Below are 17,356 nucleotides of genomic sequence, written 5' to 3' on the forward strand. Positions count from 1 at the left end.
ACATTTGTGCCAATTATCAACTGTCATATGATCAACAAGTTACCCAGTAGGGATCAATGTCTTAAGGGAAAATTGATGGAATGTTACCACTGAATGACCGTTAAAATTTTAAATCGATGAAATTGTCAATCTGGTAATTACAAACTGTGGGAAAATTGTTATTGTAGCACGGAATGTATTTTGAACAATTTTTGACGTTTTTTATTATCCCGTAGACAAACGTTGTTGTTGTTTATTTTTATTTTCTTCCTTTTTCTCGCGAAAGAGTATGCGTGTACTTTGCTTTTGTATTATATGCACCGAATTACACGCACACACACCTTCTTGCAAATATTCTTGTCTATTACTTTATATTTAACCACTCTTTTTTATCTTTTGTATGCAAGGAATTGATGTTTCGTTCAGTTTTTTTTGTATTGGTTTTTGTTTTTGGAGTTGTCTATTTTCACTTTTGTCTCCTTTTTTGTGATTAATTTGACGTTTGAGTTTGTTTAAAACTTTTACATGCACTTTTTTTTGAAATTTACGTATTTTAGGGTCTGTTCACACTAAGCAACATAATCTTAAAGGCCAAACACAATGTTTGTAACACAAATTTTTCTAATTTTGTTATCGTTTTTTGTATTTTTGTATACGTTTTATCTGCGCGAGATGACAGCGTTGACATTCACTGATTTCTTTTGATCACACCCCGAACCACTAACACATTTGCACTTACCCAATCTATTCTTTACCACTTTTTGATGATGATGATGAAGTTCGCTGGTGATGATGATGTTTCTCTCCTCGTTGGAGTCGCCTTTTATATTCTCGGTCGAGAATCGTTTTATATCCAATGTATGAATTTTTCACTGGTACTTTGTTGAGCTACGGTTGCTCCTGGTTGTTCCTTCTCCCAATATCCAATTAGGAGGCTCGAATGGACCATATGTTTATTTGCCTTTCAACCTACGCGTTATAGATTGAAAGGGCTTTGAATGGAATGCCTTATTTCACACGTTGATGAACATAAGGGCTTTTGATTTTGGTTTCGTTTGGTTATCGCGCACGTCATATAGCGCGAAGCCTAAACCTTTCTTAAAGAAAAGACGTTCGTTTAATTTTCTTTTCTAAGAATTTATTGGTCTTCGTGACCTTCTTCTTTGACAATTCAACCGTAACTAAACTAAGGAAAAAGAATTCATTTCATTTCACAAATTCCGTTAATACGGTACATTTTAACGAAAAAGTATGAATAAGAGGAAAAAGGATAAATATAACAAAAAGTAGAAGTTGATAAAGTTAAATAAAGAAAACATAAAAATATGTCTCTCGAAGAGCAAAAACTTCATTAAGAAAGAGAGAATTATTAAATAAGAGAAGTATTTGAAAATTAATGTTAATTCAATGGATTATAGATGTAAAGTAAAATTTATAAATTGAAAAATCAAATGCCTGTTGTTGAACTCGATTCAACATATTCCCGCCTCAGCGTGGGAGTGCTATGGGGTCGCGTCCTTCATGCTGTAGGCAAGCGCAGCCTACCCAGGTACCTGAGATTGGTCCTTCGAGCCGGATTCACCTTGTTTTGGGTGTTGAAAGTCGACCTTTACGTTAATATTTGTTGTTTTTAAGAAATACTATCCAATCGTATTATTACCGTTCTCTTCCACTTAACAATTTATATGCAAATTTATTTATACCCACACCACTAGTAATTAATTCATCCGTAGAGCTTTTTTACAATTTGCAATGCAAGAAGCACTCGGTAATAAAAGCTTTTGCTCTAATTGGAGAATGCAGCTAGCTACTACTGCGAATATTCGTACTCTCATACCCTTTCTCTTAACCATTACAGTACTCACACACACTGACACACATACCCACCCACCCACTTAAACTCAACAAATAAGGGAATGCGTAAAAACTTTACCCAAAGAAATTAAGCGAAGATGTCTCCTGCGTGTAAAGGCGCAATTCTATGCAAGTCAAAGAAAAACAACAAGAAGTAAGCAGTACGAATTGCGGTGGTACAGTGCATCATGATTTCTGGTTGGACTCATACCCCTATGCATATATTAAATCAAAACCTATTAAACCTGGCGGCAATTGCCAATACATACATACGATATATAAAAAATCCGATAACAAGGCCATAAAGGAAAAATAGCAAATACGGTAAAGACAAACCAACATACAAATAGACACCAGTGTATATTTGTAAGAATAAAAACACACCCACATACACCCATATATACACGTATATGCTTATTTCTCCATAATGGTGTGGCGGAGTGGTATGGCAATAGACCTTTATTCCTTGTGGTTGTTGTACGAAAATTGCGGGAAGAAAATAATAGAGCATTTGAAGTCATACGCCAACAACAACACCAAACACAAGAACAATAGCTGCACTAAGATTTAGGTCAATTGGATAACACATAAACGACAGAAGCAGAGAGAAATAGACTGAGGCTTAGAATTTCTAATGACCGGGAACAAAGACGCAAAAAAAAAAACAACAACGAATGAATCGCAATAGCAAGAAATTGACACTAATAGATTTATCGACAAAAGGACACTCACGGATGGAACAATTTCTCGAAGATTATTACGAAACATTCCATTCGTCCATACTTTCGTCTATCAGTCTATGGTTCCCAGGCGATAGTCCATGTAATGAATGGATGATAAAAATCAGATATTGTTACAGCCAAACCTCTGAATAATGATTATTACAGCGAGGTTTTTAGAGAGGATATTTAAGAGATTGAGGTTATTGTGTATAGTTTAAAAAATTTAATTAATTACAAAATATTGTTTTGTACTAAGGCAATTTTTTGTAATCTTGAAATTGGACTAATATATTTTTGTAAGCATTTATTGAAAGACGAATAATGAGAAAGATAAAAAAATTATATACGAGGGTAACCTTTCATATTATTGTTTTTCAAAATATTCCTCATTAAAATCTCTACACTTGTGTTTGAGCCAATTGTCGAAGCACTTTTACCACTCTGAGGTATCTCCAAAACATTTATTCTGGCCGCATCAAACGCTTCAGGTGTCGAAAGACGTTGACCTCTCATTTTATTTTTTACATAGAGGAATAAAAAGAAATCATTGTGAAGACAATGTGATAAATTTTTCTATGGAAATAAAATGTTGACAAAATTTTCTATAGAAATACAATTTTGAGAAAATTTTCTATAGAAGTAAAATTTTGAGAAAAATTTCTATAGAAATAAAATTTTGACAAAATTTTCTATAGAAATAAAATTTTGAGATAATTTTCTATAGAAATAAAATTTTGAGATAATTTTCTATAGAAATAAAATTTTGAGATAATTTTCTATAGAAATAAAATTTGGACAAAATTTTCCATAGAAATAAAATGTTGACAAAATTTTCTATGAAAATAAAATTTTGACAAAAATTTTTATAGAAATAAAATTTTGACAAAATTTTCTATAGAATAAATATAAATAATAACTGCTGTGGTTATTTATGGCACTTTACCACTTTTAATTTCATGTTATTCGGCAAATTAACCACAATAAATTGCTATTGTGAATCGAGTAAACGTCACTTTATAAAAGACAAAATATATATAAAATGAAATTTGGCCTATGATGCGTATATGCATTGCTATTAATCATACGCACTAAATTATGCATATGAATTTAAATGGTTTTAATTAGTTTTTGTTTAATTTTTTTGACTTCCTAAATACACTAAACAAAAACAGTGAGCTCTAAGGCCAATTTAACTGAGTAAAGTTTAACTTTTTGTAAAAATTTTCCTAATATGATAAAGTTTTCTTCACGTTAATAATTTTTTATATATGTCCGTTAAATGAACTAAAACAAGAGACAAAATGTACACGTGAAACGTAAAGATTTTCTAAATTCATATTTCCTAAAAAATAGTTTAGAATTTCTTCAAATTTGTAAATTATATCATAAATCTTGAACTTCTCAGTTTTAATTTTTTTTGTAAGTAAAAAATTAATTATGTGTAATAAATTTTCTTGAATTTGCAGAAAAATATGTACGGCGTTTGTAATATAGGTTAGTTATAAATTTATTAATTTAACCTACCTTTTCTCACATGCTGGCTTCACTTTTTTTTTGAGTGTACCCTTTTAAATGAGAAGAACTGTTTGGCTTACAAATAAAAAATTAAGGTGTGCGAGAATATGAGGAGAAAGTTTTATTGACTTAATAATTTTTTGCATACGTTAGATAGATAAAAAAGAGAAAAATTATACAAAAATTAAGCATAAATATTTACTAAAAAATTCGAATTTTTTAAAATTTGTAAAGTTTACCAAAAATTTAGTTATTTTTTAAATATTATTATTATTATTTTTGTGATATCGCCATTTATAATTTTCGGTTAATTTATATATTTATTTAAAAAAACTATGATTTTTTTGTATTGCCTTGAAATTCTCGGAAACAAAGACTATAAATCATATCCTAATTAAAATATTAATGTAAATTTTATATATTTTTTATATTTATATATTTATTTTAAAAAACTATGATTTTTTTATATTGCCTTGAAATTCTCGGAAAAAAAGACTATAAATCATGTCCTAATTAAAATATTAATGTAAATTTTCAACAAAATAATAATGATGTTAATATTAATAAGCTACCAATTACCAACAAGGGACATGGTCTAGAGTGTCATATGGATGTGTATCGTTCACGGTTAGGTGTGATATATTCATCACTAATCTAATTTCATTCACTCATCTCTTGAATTATGATGATTATGGTGATATGACAATGTTGACAATGATGGAGAAGAAACCCTGATCTATCAAAGCATAAGTACACGTAAAAGGCCTAAAATACTCCAACCACCTCCATATCTCGCATCTATTATTAAATAATGCATTTAATATTTATCTCCGAATGCCTATTTGTCAACAATACATAGCGTTTACTTCGAGTTGAATTTATTTATATTTTTGTATATATTCTACAAAGAGCTATTACAAAGGTACACGGGTATACTATGTGCCTATTTAAGAATATAAATGCAGACAGACATACATATATGTAAATATATTCATGGTTACTTGCTCTTTGCTATGATTGTTGTTATAGCATTTCTTACTCTTTCTCTCCCTCCCTCTCTCTCTCTCTCTACTGTGATGGCTTTTACGCATCTCGCAAAAATTATGGTGTTTTGTTTAAAGCAATTGTCTGCACTGATATGCTCACAGTCCTCTCGAATTCTAGATAGTATCTACGACAAATGAGCATCATCTCTATGGCAACATAAACACGAGAAAGAGAGCATAACAAATATATTTTCCATTGGAGTTGTAAAAGGCTAGCTCTTAGTTTCCTCTATTGTTATTATTGTAGTTGATGAGTGTGTTTCTTTTGCAGTTCCATTTACGTTCATTCATATTGCCCAGTGCAGCACAAGAAAAATACACCCTTCACAGCGGAACCCATAACCAAAACAAACGAGCAAAAACAAAACAACAAAAGAACCCAAATTCCATTTCGCGCTCTATACCACGGAGTTTCGTGTGAAAAATTCCAATAGAGTTTTGAAAGTCAGGTGTGTAAGAGAGTTTATGTTAGCCAAGGCCTTATTTGGGGTTGATGGTGGTAGTTAGGTGTAATTTTACTTTTCCCCCTAATATGTAATTTTGGCAAATTATTTCATATTGCTGTAGAACGTTGTGGATTGTATAAAAATTTTTGCTTGGATCCAAAAACGTCACTTTCGTTTATAGATTACGGTATTATTTCTAGTCAAAAAAAATTGCTTCTTTAAAACAACGATATTTTAAGGGATGCTTGTTGTCTTTAATTCAACGTATAATATATAAAAAAATTACGATACACAACTCATTTGTCAAAGGATATATTATCTCTTTAATTACACCCAGAAAAAAGTGTCTTCGAAACTAAAGGAAAAAATGTTCATCAATTTAGTTTAGCCATTTTATTTCCATTCAGTTAAATTTTTGTGTGAAATAATAAAGTTTACTTGTTTCAGTAAAAAAATCCTAAACTGAAAGCAATTAGGAATAGTTCATTAACTAGAATAAAGCATGGCATTTTACTAATACTGTTTTCTTCGCTGGGTATAAGAATTTGCTACTGGAAAAGAAAATTGTATTCACTGATAACAAAGCATTCGTAAAAATAAACAAAACCCGAACTAAAACCAAGTTTCCTCAAATTTAGTAAGATTTCTTATAAAATGATAATTCTGACTTCCTTTATTATAGAAAGCTTACCATACATATGAATAAAGGTTGAATTACATACCATGCGGGTAATCCGTGCGTTGATGGAAGGGTTGATTTTTTCTGTTTGCGGCAGACTAGTCGAGCTTTTGATTTCAAAGAGAAATTTCAACTCTTCAATCATCGGACGCATTGTACGCATTGAACGCATGGTATGTAATTCTATCTTAACACTTGGCATAGAAAAATATTTTAGTTTACACTTGTTAGAATATAGGAAAATTTCCTACATTTCTTTTATCTACCTGTAATCGATATCTGCCATCGATGTAATCGATGTGTTTGCGCGTGGGTTGTTTTTTTAGTTGGAATCGCGTTGTTATGGTATACGGAGAGATTGTTAAAAAATAATATAGTAAAATAATATTATAAAACAAATAAAATATATAAAATATTTGTTATTTTAAATTAGTGAGAAAAATAACAACCCCTTCATTCGACTTCATTTTGGAATCTTCAATTATCAGGTAATATTCAGTGACGCTAACCTTTGGTGAAAAAAAAAGGTTTTGGATTTTTTGTTTATATTTGTAGGTATTGAAATTGTAAAAGGTGGACAAAATTGCTAGGCAGCAAACTATTCATAGTGAAAAGTACTAGAAGAAGAAAAAAATGTGTTTTAATATTTCAAGGCCAGTCGATGCTGTGATTCTAAATAAATGTATTTAATATATTAATAAAATATGTCTTTTATTGAAGAAAAAATTGCTTATATAAATACATAAAATTGTATTTAAAAACGAAGGTAAGCAGATCTAAATTTGATGTAAAAGGTTTACCACAAATATGTAAGATTTGTCCAAATGAATGAAAAAAGTTCAATAAAGTCATTCCAATTATGAATTAAATTCAGTTAAATTTTTTCATTCTGTAGTATAGTGGTACATAAATGTAGGAAAATGTTAACTAATATATGAAATGCATTCTACCTAATTTCTACGAAAATCACATCATTCAAGCAAATAAAAATGTCTTTGGCGCTATACGAAGTTCAACTTTCTTCATAATGAGTTCATTTTAACTTAAGGAAGGGGTCACTTTTTTCTGGGTGTATTTAGTAAATACCCATCACCATGAATGAAATATAATAGTTTCCTCAGAAAACCCATCGTCGAGCGCCTACTTGAAAATATATATAATTTCCGGTAGATTTTAATAAACATACTACCTCAAGAAGATCGGTTCAAATGATACGCTTCCTGAAGTGAAATTAATCGGTCTGTATTTGGCACAGCTATTTCTGGTCCTAAGATACTTCTAGATTTCCAATATTAGGCAAATAGATATAGACTATGGCCTCTAGAAGCCCAAGTCCCCAAATCGGTTTATATGGGGGCTATACCAAAACATAGACCGAAACACGCCATTTTTGACACAGGTATTTGTGGTCCTAAAAGAATCCCCCAAATTTCCAATTTCAGGAAAATTATAATAAAAAAGTAAAAGCTAGAAGCCCTAGTCCCAGAGTTGGGGGTCGGTTTATATGGGGGCTATATAAAAACCATATTTGGCACAAATATTTGAGGTTTTAATACACCTCTAGATTTTTGATTTCAGACAAATCGGATAAAAACTACGGTTTCTAGAAGTCTACGTCCCCAAATTGCGTCGGGTTATATAAAGGCTATACCAAAAAATGGACCAAAACACGCCAACTTTGGCACAACTATTTGTGGTCGTAAAATACATCAAGTTTCCAATTTCTGGTAAATTGGATAGAAACTACGGTTTGTAGAAGTCCAAGTTCCGAATTGGTATGAAGACTATATCAAAACCTGGACCCATATAACCCATCTTCGAAATTGACCTACATAGCGCCGTTATTGAAAGCTGTAGCGTAATGATATAGTCGGAGGTCAATATTCCGATGTGTTACAAACGGAATTACAAACTTATTATACCCCTTCATCACTCATGGTATAAAAAACATTTTGGATACTTTACTATTTAAATATGCCGTAAAAAAATATTCTGGATGACGTTTTTATAGTAGTCACTTATGAGAATGTACTCAAAAAAAATCTTTCCTCCGAAATGAAATTTTAGACGAATGAATATTTCTTATTTTTTTTATTTATTTATATATTTACAATCATAATGAATTATGAACATAAACAGGTAATATAGGTGCTAACAACATAGGTTTTCTACCTGTGAATATTTTTTCATGTTAAATCTATTGAATACTGTCTAAAAAAACAACAAAAATTTATATAAACAATTTAACTTTATCTTAATTCACGAAAATTAGTTGATTTAAAATTAAAACAACATTTTCCTTATTTTAATTATGTTTTACATACTTTAATGAAATAAGCTAAAATGGGAAACTGTTTGGTAGTTAGATTCACATTTTTTTGTAAAGGCCCCATCTCTATGTCTCACAGCTGAAAGTATAATCAACCCTGTATTGAAGTTGTACCAAGTATCAAAACAGCTCTTTTGCACTTCCGCTATAAGACACACAGAATACGATTTGTTTTTCCTCTTCCTCTATGCTCATTGCCAATACTTTGTTTTTGGGATGGAGGGAAAAATATAAACAGAGAGTTAAGAAACGAATAATACTATCAAATGTGTATATGGGAATTTCAATTTTGAGAGAGACAGAAAGAGAGAATAACAATCGAGAGAATCATGAATCTAACATGTGTAATGAGAGACCGGAAACCGAAGAGCATCGTTATAATCGTAAACAAAAAGAGTACCAACTTAAATGAATTTGAATTTTGCAAACAATACAAATGAATGTTTGATGTAGAAGTATGTTGTGTGGGAATCTGGGCAACCAGTAGTAGCAGCAACAGCAGCAGCAGAAACATACCATCTCTATTTGTAGCAGCAGCAATTTTAGAGAAAATTGAGCTCAATATTGTTTGGCTGCTTGGGTCTATGGCTATCACAGTTATTCTGTTTTTGAGTGTCGACGTATAAAGAACGTAAACGTTACTGTAACGCGCACCCGGGTGTGTTGTTAATGGTGTGAACACAGTGCAGTTCTTATTACAGAAATCCCCCCTAAAATAAAAGGAAGCAAAATACAAAAGCCACATATACAAAGTGATTTATGAAACAAGTGCACATCAAAATAAAGAATACAAAAAGAAAAGGCCAATATAAAATAAGTCCTTGTTAAAGGATATTTTTTTCGGCAAAAATACGCTTCAAATTTTCATAGCGAAGAAGAAGAAAAAATACGGTATATAATAATTTTGAAAATAAAAATATGTTTGGTGAAAAAAAAAATCTTTTTGGGATATCCTTTATTTGAGGATGTCTCTAGAAGAAGTTGAAAATAAAAATAATCCCGTGACTTTTGCTTGTATTGTTAATATTTTGGTGTATCTACTACATCAAGCGTGCCGGATAATTGAAAGTGTATCTGTATAATTGTTTGGATGTATGTGAAGATATAAGTGTATGTTTGATGATGTGTTACACTTGTCCCGAATAGAAACGAATTGGTTAAGGTCTTGCTATTGAAGGAGGTGGAGGAGGTCCCCCCCCAAACAAAAAAAGAATTGCATAGTGTTAACCGGACAGTTTGCTAGCCAAGTCCAAATGATAACCTCAACCTGACCCAGCAGCAACAGAACCAACAACAACAGCATCCAATGCATGCTATACGCACCTAAATTTTTCTACAAACGAACCTACACAACACAAACACACACACACACCGATACTCCTACTCATACACATGAAGACCATTGCAAAAAATACATACTAAAGATGATTCGTATGAATTCGTCGGTCGGTTTTTGATGTCGGTGCTGTTGCTGTTTTCCTCGTGTGTGTGTCGTTGGTATCCGTTACTATAGCCTCCAACCTTCTCTCCGTTGTTTTTGATAGTCAAGTTTTATGTTATGTGAGTGTGTGTGTGTTTTAGTAATTGATGCTGGACCAAACCTAAAATTTAATCCCCCCTCTAAAAAAATAGCATCTGGACATGGTCGAATATCAAAAATGATGCAATGGTTTAAGAGGAACTGAATGCAATGGAAGTGCTTATATTCCAAATGTATAGCAAAGTCCCGTTTTTTGTTGGAAAATAAAATGGGAAATTTTTATACAAGATGGCATAAGGACATAAGGATATGATGGAGGGAAATGAACATTGTCCGTTGCTCGCCCTCATAGTAATTTCTAATATTACTATCGCTTTCGTTACGTTTGCATTACTATGACCCATCCTGTTAGTTACAGTAGGGGAAACAAGGAAACTTTATTTACTATAACTCGTAAACTAAAAACAAAAAATGTTGAGGAAAATCTGGGAAAACATGCTTTGACATTGAAGTGGATACATATCAATTTTTTTTTTGAGTTTTTCATTCCAACTAAACCCCTTTTCCCTCTTATTCTCATGTATATTTCCTGGTTATCCACGATTTGCTAATAATACCATCCATTTGAATGAGAACTATCTAAAAGCTACATCTAAGTTAGTTTTTCATGTCATTGACACACCCATTTTCTTTTCAAAAAAGAAAAATATCAAAAATATTTACCCTTTCCCAGGATTGGATCTCCTATAAAACTTTTAGCAAAATACACATGAACCTCACATTGCCATTTATTCCAAGGGGTATTAGTAATAAATGTTAAAAATCCCTTTTTGTTCTTCCTTCAGGGTCTTACGAAATATGACTGGCTTTATATGTGTGTAGGTGGCTGGTTTAAGTTTGGCCTACTGCAAAGGGAAAAAACGAGGCCAAAAGTCATTATCAATAAATTATATTGACCATTTTTGTATGATGAGAAAATAAAAAAATAATTCAGCTAAGCACCCGAGGCCTTTAATACAAAGGATAATATAGAGAGGAGGTAAACACGGAAGAAAATAATTGAAAGGCATTTTTTATTGTTATTCGGCCCCAAAGAAAATTCAAGTATAAAAGGTCAATAATGGAATTTATTGAACTTGGTAACATTTTGTGTTAATTGCTAGGGCAAAGAAGTAATGGGGTGGAGGAATATAAAGTTCAATCGTTGAAAACACATAAACATAAATCAAAAACTTAAAATGGCGCCAAGGATTTAAATATATCATGGAAAGCAGCAATAGGAACATTTCAAAGGCAATCAATGTAAGTCATTGAAAATTGTTTGAAAGCAGCCTAACTGTTTATACATCCGCCATGATCTGTAGCAAAGAGAAACTTTAATTATGAAAAGGAATGATGAAAAGGAGATTACACAAAAAAAAAACATTTATTTCCAAAGATTTAGTCTTCTCATTAAAAACAAGTATATAAAGCAGTAAGTTCGGCCGGGCCGAATCTTAAATACCCACCACCATGAATCAAATGTTATAGTTTCCGGTGAAAATTTCAGGGATATTTGGTGACAAGCAGATCAGTTCAAGCAGTACACTTCCCGAAGGTAAATTCAAAGATTTTACCTATGAAGACTAGATCAGATTCTGGATTTATAAGAACCATATTTGTTTGAGTTTTTGAGGAATCATAAACATCGTGTGCAAGTGTGCAAGAAAATGAAATGAAAATGAAATAACGCCTTGATTTAAAATCTAACATCTGTAGATTTTTACCCCCATTATTTAAATGATTACCATAAGTAAAATCTGGAAACTATAATTCAGTTTCAAGCAATTTTCATTGTCAGTGCACATGGACCGATATTCACCATTTTCGGCACACCTCTTTATGTTCCTCAAATACTTCTAGATTTAAAATTTCATGCAAATTTAATAAAAACTATGGTTTCTAAATGCCCAAGAAGTAAAATCGGAAGATCGGTCTATTTGGCTCTCATATTTAAGGTCCTAAAAAATCCTGTAGATTTCTCATTTCAGGCAAATTGGATAAAAACTACATATTCTGGAAGCCTACAAATAAAATCATTTCTTGCACACCTATTTGTATTCCTAAAAACCTCCAGATTTTCGATTTCAGGCAAATTGGACAACAATTACGGTTTCTAGAAGCCCAAAAAGTAATATCGGGAGATCGGCCTATCTGATGGTTATATCAAAACATGGATCTATACTCACCATTTTCGGCATACCTTTTTATGGTCCTATAATACCTAATACCTAAATACCTCTAGATTTCCAATTTGAGGCAATTTGGATAAAAACTACGGTTTCTATAAGCCCAAGAATAAAATCTGGAGATCGGTCTATATGGGGGCTATATAAAAACATCGTCCGATACTAATCATTTTCAGCACACATCTTTAGGGTTTTAATATACCTCTAGATTTCAGGCGAATTGGATAAAAAATATCGACTCTAGAAGCCTAAAAATATAATCAGGAGATCGGTCTATATGGGGCTATACCAAAACATGGACCGATACTCACCATTTTTGGCACATCTCTTTGTGGTCATAAAATACCTCTAGATTTCCAATTTCAGGCAAATTGGATAGAAACTAAAGTTTTTATAAGCCCAAGACCCCAAATCGAGAGGTCGGTTTATATGGGGACTATATAAAAACTTGGACCGATATAGCCCATCTTCGAACTTGACCTGCCTGCAGACAAAAGACGAGTTTGTGCGAAATTTCAGCATGATTGCTTTATTATTGAAGACTGTTGCGTGATTACAACAGACAGACAGACAGACAGACAGACGGACGGACATGGCTATATCGTCTTAGAATTTCTCCCTGATCAAGAATATATATACTTTATATAGTCGGAAATCGATATTTCGATGTGTTACAAACGGAATGACAAACTTATTATACCCCCGTCACCCCCCGTGGGTATAAAAAGAGGAGATTAAAAAAATCAAGATCAAATTCTTCGTAACATTACTCGAGTACCTGCACGGACGAAAAAGACTGTCTTTCATATGGTTGGGTGTAAAAATTATATATTTGGAACTCAATTTTTTTTAAAACAATATTTTAAGTGCAAGCATATGATGTTAATAAACTAGCATAACATGTTTGGGACATATATATTAATATGATAGAACATATTATGTTTGGGACATAAAATGTTTGTAAATATAATATGCTTGGATGCAAACATATATTAAATTAGAAATAGCCTATAAACATATATGTGTTTAGAAAGAGAGACCTAGAGAGTATGCTGCAAGTAAAACAATGGAAGCAATCAATTGGCGCCTTAAAAATATATCTACACAAAGAAAATTTCATTAAATTTTTTTACTGCCAGTGTAACAGGTTGGCTGATAAGTCCCCGGTTTAACAAAGAAAAACACATTTTTTTGTCAAAGTTCGTTTTTAATATTCAACATAGTTCCCTTCAAGAGCGATACAACGATTATATACCCACCACCATAAAATGGTGACGGAGGTATAATAAGTTTGTCATTCCGTTTGTAACACATCGAAATATCGATTTCGGACTATATAAAGTATATATTTTTGATCAGGGAGAAATTCTAAGACGATATAAGCATGTCCGTCTGTCTGTCTGTCTGTTGTAATCACGCTACAGCCTTCAATAATAGCGCTATCGTCCCGAAATTTGGCACAGATTAGTTTTTTGTTTGCAGGCAGGTCAAGTTCGAAGATGGGCTATATCGGTCCAAGTTTTGATATAGTTCCCATATAAACCGACCTCGCGATTTGGGGTCTTGGGCCTATAAAAACCGTAGTTTTTATCAGATTTGCCTGAAATTAGAAATCTAGAGGTATTTTGGGACCATAAAGAGGAGTGTCGAAAATGGTCCGTATCGGTCCATGTTTTAGTATAGCCCCCATATAGACCGATCTCCCGATTTTGCTTCTTAGGCGTCTAGAAGCAGTATTTTTTATCAGATTTGCCTGAAATTAGAAATCTAGAGGTATTTTGGGACCATAAAGAGGTGTGTCGAAAATCGTTCGTATCGGTCCATGTTTTGATATAGCCCCCATATAGACCGATCTCCCGATTTTGCTTCTTGGGCGTCTAGAAACTATATTTACCATCCGATTTGCCTGAAATTGGAAATCTATAGGTTTTGTGGGACTATAAAGAGGTGTGTCGAAAATGGTCCATATCGGTCCATGTTTTGGTATAGCCCCCATATAGACCGATCTCCCGATTTTGCTTCTTACGCGTCTAAAGGTATTTTGGGACCATAAAGAGGTGTGTCGACAATGGTCCGCATCGGTCCATGTTTTGATATAGACCCCATAGAGACTGATTTCCCGATTTTGCTTCTTGGGCTTCTAGAAACTATATTTTCTATCCGATTTTACTTAAATTGAAAATCTAGAGTTCTTCTGGGACCATAACAAGGTGTGGCGAAAATGGTGCCCATCGGTCCATTTTTTGATATAGCCCCCATATAGACCGATCACCCATTTTACTTCTTGGGCTTATAGAAACTATATTTACCATCCGCTTTGCCTGAAATTCTTGAGCTACAATAAACTGTATTTATTACATGATTTGCCTGAAATTCGAAATCTAGAGGTATTTTTAGACCACAAATAAGAGTGCCGAAATTGAGGTATGTCGGTCCATTTTTTGGTATAACCCCCATATAGACTGATCTCTCGATTTTTACTTCTATATTTTCTGGCCGATTTGTTTGAAATTGAAAATCTGGAGGTATTTTAAGATCACAAATATGTGAGTAGCAAATGGTGCCTATCGGTCCATGTTTTGGTATAGCCCCCATATACACCGATCTCCCGGCTTTATTTCTTGGGCTTCTACAATCCGTAGTTTTTATCCGATTTGCTGGAAATTAGTAATCTATAATAAAATTTTAGACAAACGAAATTTCTTTTTCTTATAAAGTGTTTTCGTTTATTCAACGATTGTCTGTAAAATTTGTGTCAAAAGAAAACTTCGCTTGTCTAAAATTACGTTTCTCAAAAAAGAAAACACTTCTTTCAGGGTATAGCAGGCGCACTGATCATGAAAATTGCTTCAAACTGAAAGTAAAAGTTCCAGATTTTACTCATCATATTTAAATAAATGCGGAAAAATCTACAGATTTAAGATTTTAAATCAAGGCGTAATTTCAACATATACACGATATGTTTATATTTTCTCTAAAACTCAAACAAAATTGTTCTCATATATCCAGAATCTTATCTGGTCTTCATAGGTAGAATCTTTAAAGTTTGTCTTCGGGAGCTGGCTCGTTTGGGAGAAGATTTGTCATCAAACCCCCTACAATTCTATATATTATCAAGTAACCCACTACGACGAAGAGTTTTCATAGTAAACTATTATACTTGATTCATGGTGGTGGGTATTTAAAATTCGGCCCGGCCGAATTTACTGCTGTATATACTTGTTTAATACCATTTTGGTAGTACTCCTTCGGTTTTGCCTCAAAATAGGCCTCAGTTTCGGCGATCACCTCTTCATTGCGACCAAATTTTTTCCCTGCGAGCATCCTTTTGAGGTCTGAGAACAAGAAAAAGTCGCTGGGGCTAATCTGGAGAATACGGTGGGTGGGGAAGCAATTCGAAGCCCAATTCATGAATTTTTGCCATCGTTCTCAATAACTTGTGGCACGGTGCGTTATCTTGGTGGAACAACACTTTTTTCTTCTTCATATTGGACCGTTTTGCCGCGATATCGACGTTCAAACGCTCCAATAACGCCATATAATAGTCACTGTTGATGGTTTTTCCCTTCTCAAGATAATCGATAAAAATTATTCTATGCGCATCCCAAAAAACAGAGGCCGACTTTTGAGTCTTTCCACGCTTTGGAGACGGTTCACTGGTCGCTGTCCACTCAGCCGACTGTCGATTGTACTCAGGAGTGTAGTGATGGAACCATATTTCATCCATTGTCACATATCGACGGAAAAACTCGGGTATATTACGAGTTAACAGCTGCAAACACCGCTCAGAATCATCAACACGTTGCTGTTTTTGGTCAAATGTGAGCTCGCGCGGCACCCATTTTGCACAGAGCTTCCGTATATCCAAATATTGATGAATGATATGACCAACACGCTCCTTTGATAACTTTAGGGCCTCTGCTATCTCGATCAATTTCATTTTACGGTCATTCAAAATCATTTTGTGGATTTTTTGATGTTTTCGTCGGTAACCACCTCTTTCGGGCGTCCACTGCGTTCACCGTCCTCCGTACTCATTTCACCACGCTTGAATTTTGCATACCAATCAATTATTGTTGATTTCCCTGGGGCAGAGTCTGGAAACTCATTATCAAGCCAAGTTTTTGCTTCCACCGTATTTTTTCCCTTCAGAAAACAGTATTTTATCATAACACGAAATTCCTTTTTTTTCCCATTTTTTCACAATAACAAAAGTTGCTTCACAAAAGACGCTCTATCTCACAAACTAATTGACTTACAGACGTCAAATTTTGGCACGAATCATTTGAAGGTTGGTACTATATAAAAATAATATGCACTTAATACTAGCGACGCCATCTATGTGTCAGACAGGGGACTTATCAGCCAACCTGTTACATCCGCCATGATCTGTAGCAAAGATAAACTTTAATAATGAAAAGGAATGATGAAAAGGAGATTACAATAAAAAATATTTGTTTCCAAAGATTTTTACTTCTCATTAAAAAAAGAGGAGATTCAAAAAACTTGAAACCAAATTTTTCGTACCTGGGTTTATACGCAACCATGACCTTCACCATGACCAGGGGATCCGAACCATTGAGGAAGAAATAACCCTCAACGCTCTAAAATATTCAGAAAAATTCGTATTGCATGAAAATTTGGAATAATATTGTCCGGATTTGGACTTATCAATCAAACAGTTCCTATGGACTTAGTTCTTTAATGGGATCTAAAGATTTTGACTTTCCTTTAAGGATTTTGGTATCGATTACGAGCCAAAGAAGCCGCTTCTTTAAAATAAAACGTTTTTAATGGATTCAACTTTAAATCTAGGGCCCATAAATTTAAAATTTATCGAAATTTCATTCAAACTAATGTCAGTATAAGACTCAAAATTATGACAGATACTTCAAATTAAAATACTTTAAACCGAAATACTTAATTTCAAAAATACTTTAAACCAAATATGCAAGATCCTCAAAATAAGTGTTAAACTATATTTGAAGTTTTTTTAATTTTAAATCAAGAATCCAATATTTCAGTTACATTGCACAAAATATTTACGTGATATTAAAGATTACGCAACTTAAATTTTA

General features: G+C 33.0%; 1 protein-coding gene across 1 annotated transcript in view; it reads left to right on the forward strand.

Moving 5' to 3' along the window:
- Positions 1-9,201: 9,201 nt before the first annotated feature.
- Positions 9,202-17,356, forward strand: part of OtopLc (proton channel otopetrin-like c) — a 224,091-nt gene continuing 215,936 nt past the window's right edge. The window contains exon 1 of the mRNA XM_075300626.1: positions 9,202-9,461. The gene's annotated coding sequence lies outside the window, so the exon portion shown is untranslated. The remainder of the gene's footprint in view (positions 9,462-17,356) is intronic.

Source organism: Haematobia irritans, chromosome 3 (genome assembly GCF_050003625.1).
Source record: "Haematobia irritans isolate KBUSLIRL chromosome 3, ASM5000362v1, whole genome shotgun sequence".
Classification (NCBI taxonomy): domain Eukaryota; kingdom Metazoa; phylum Arthropoda; class Insecta; order Diptera; family Muscidae; genus Haematobia; species Haematobia irritans.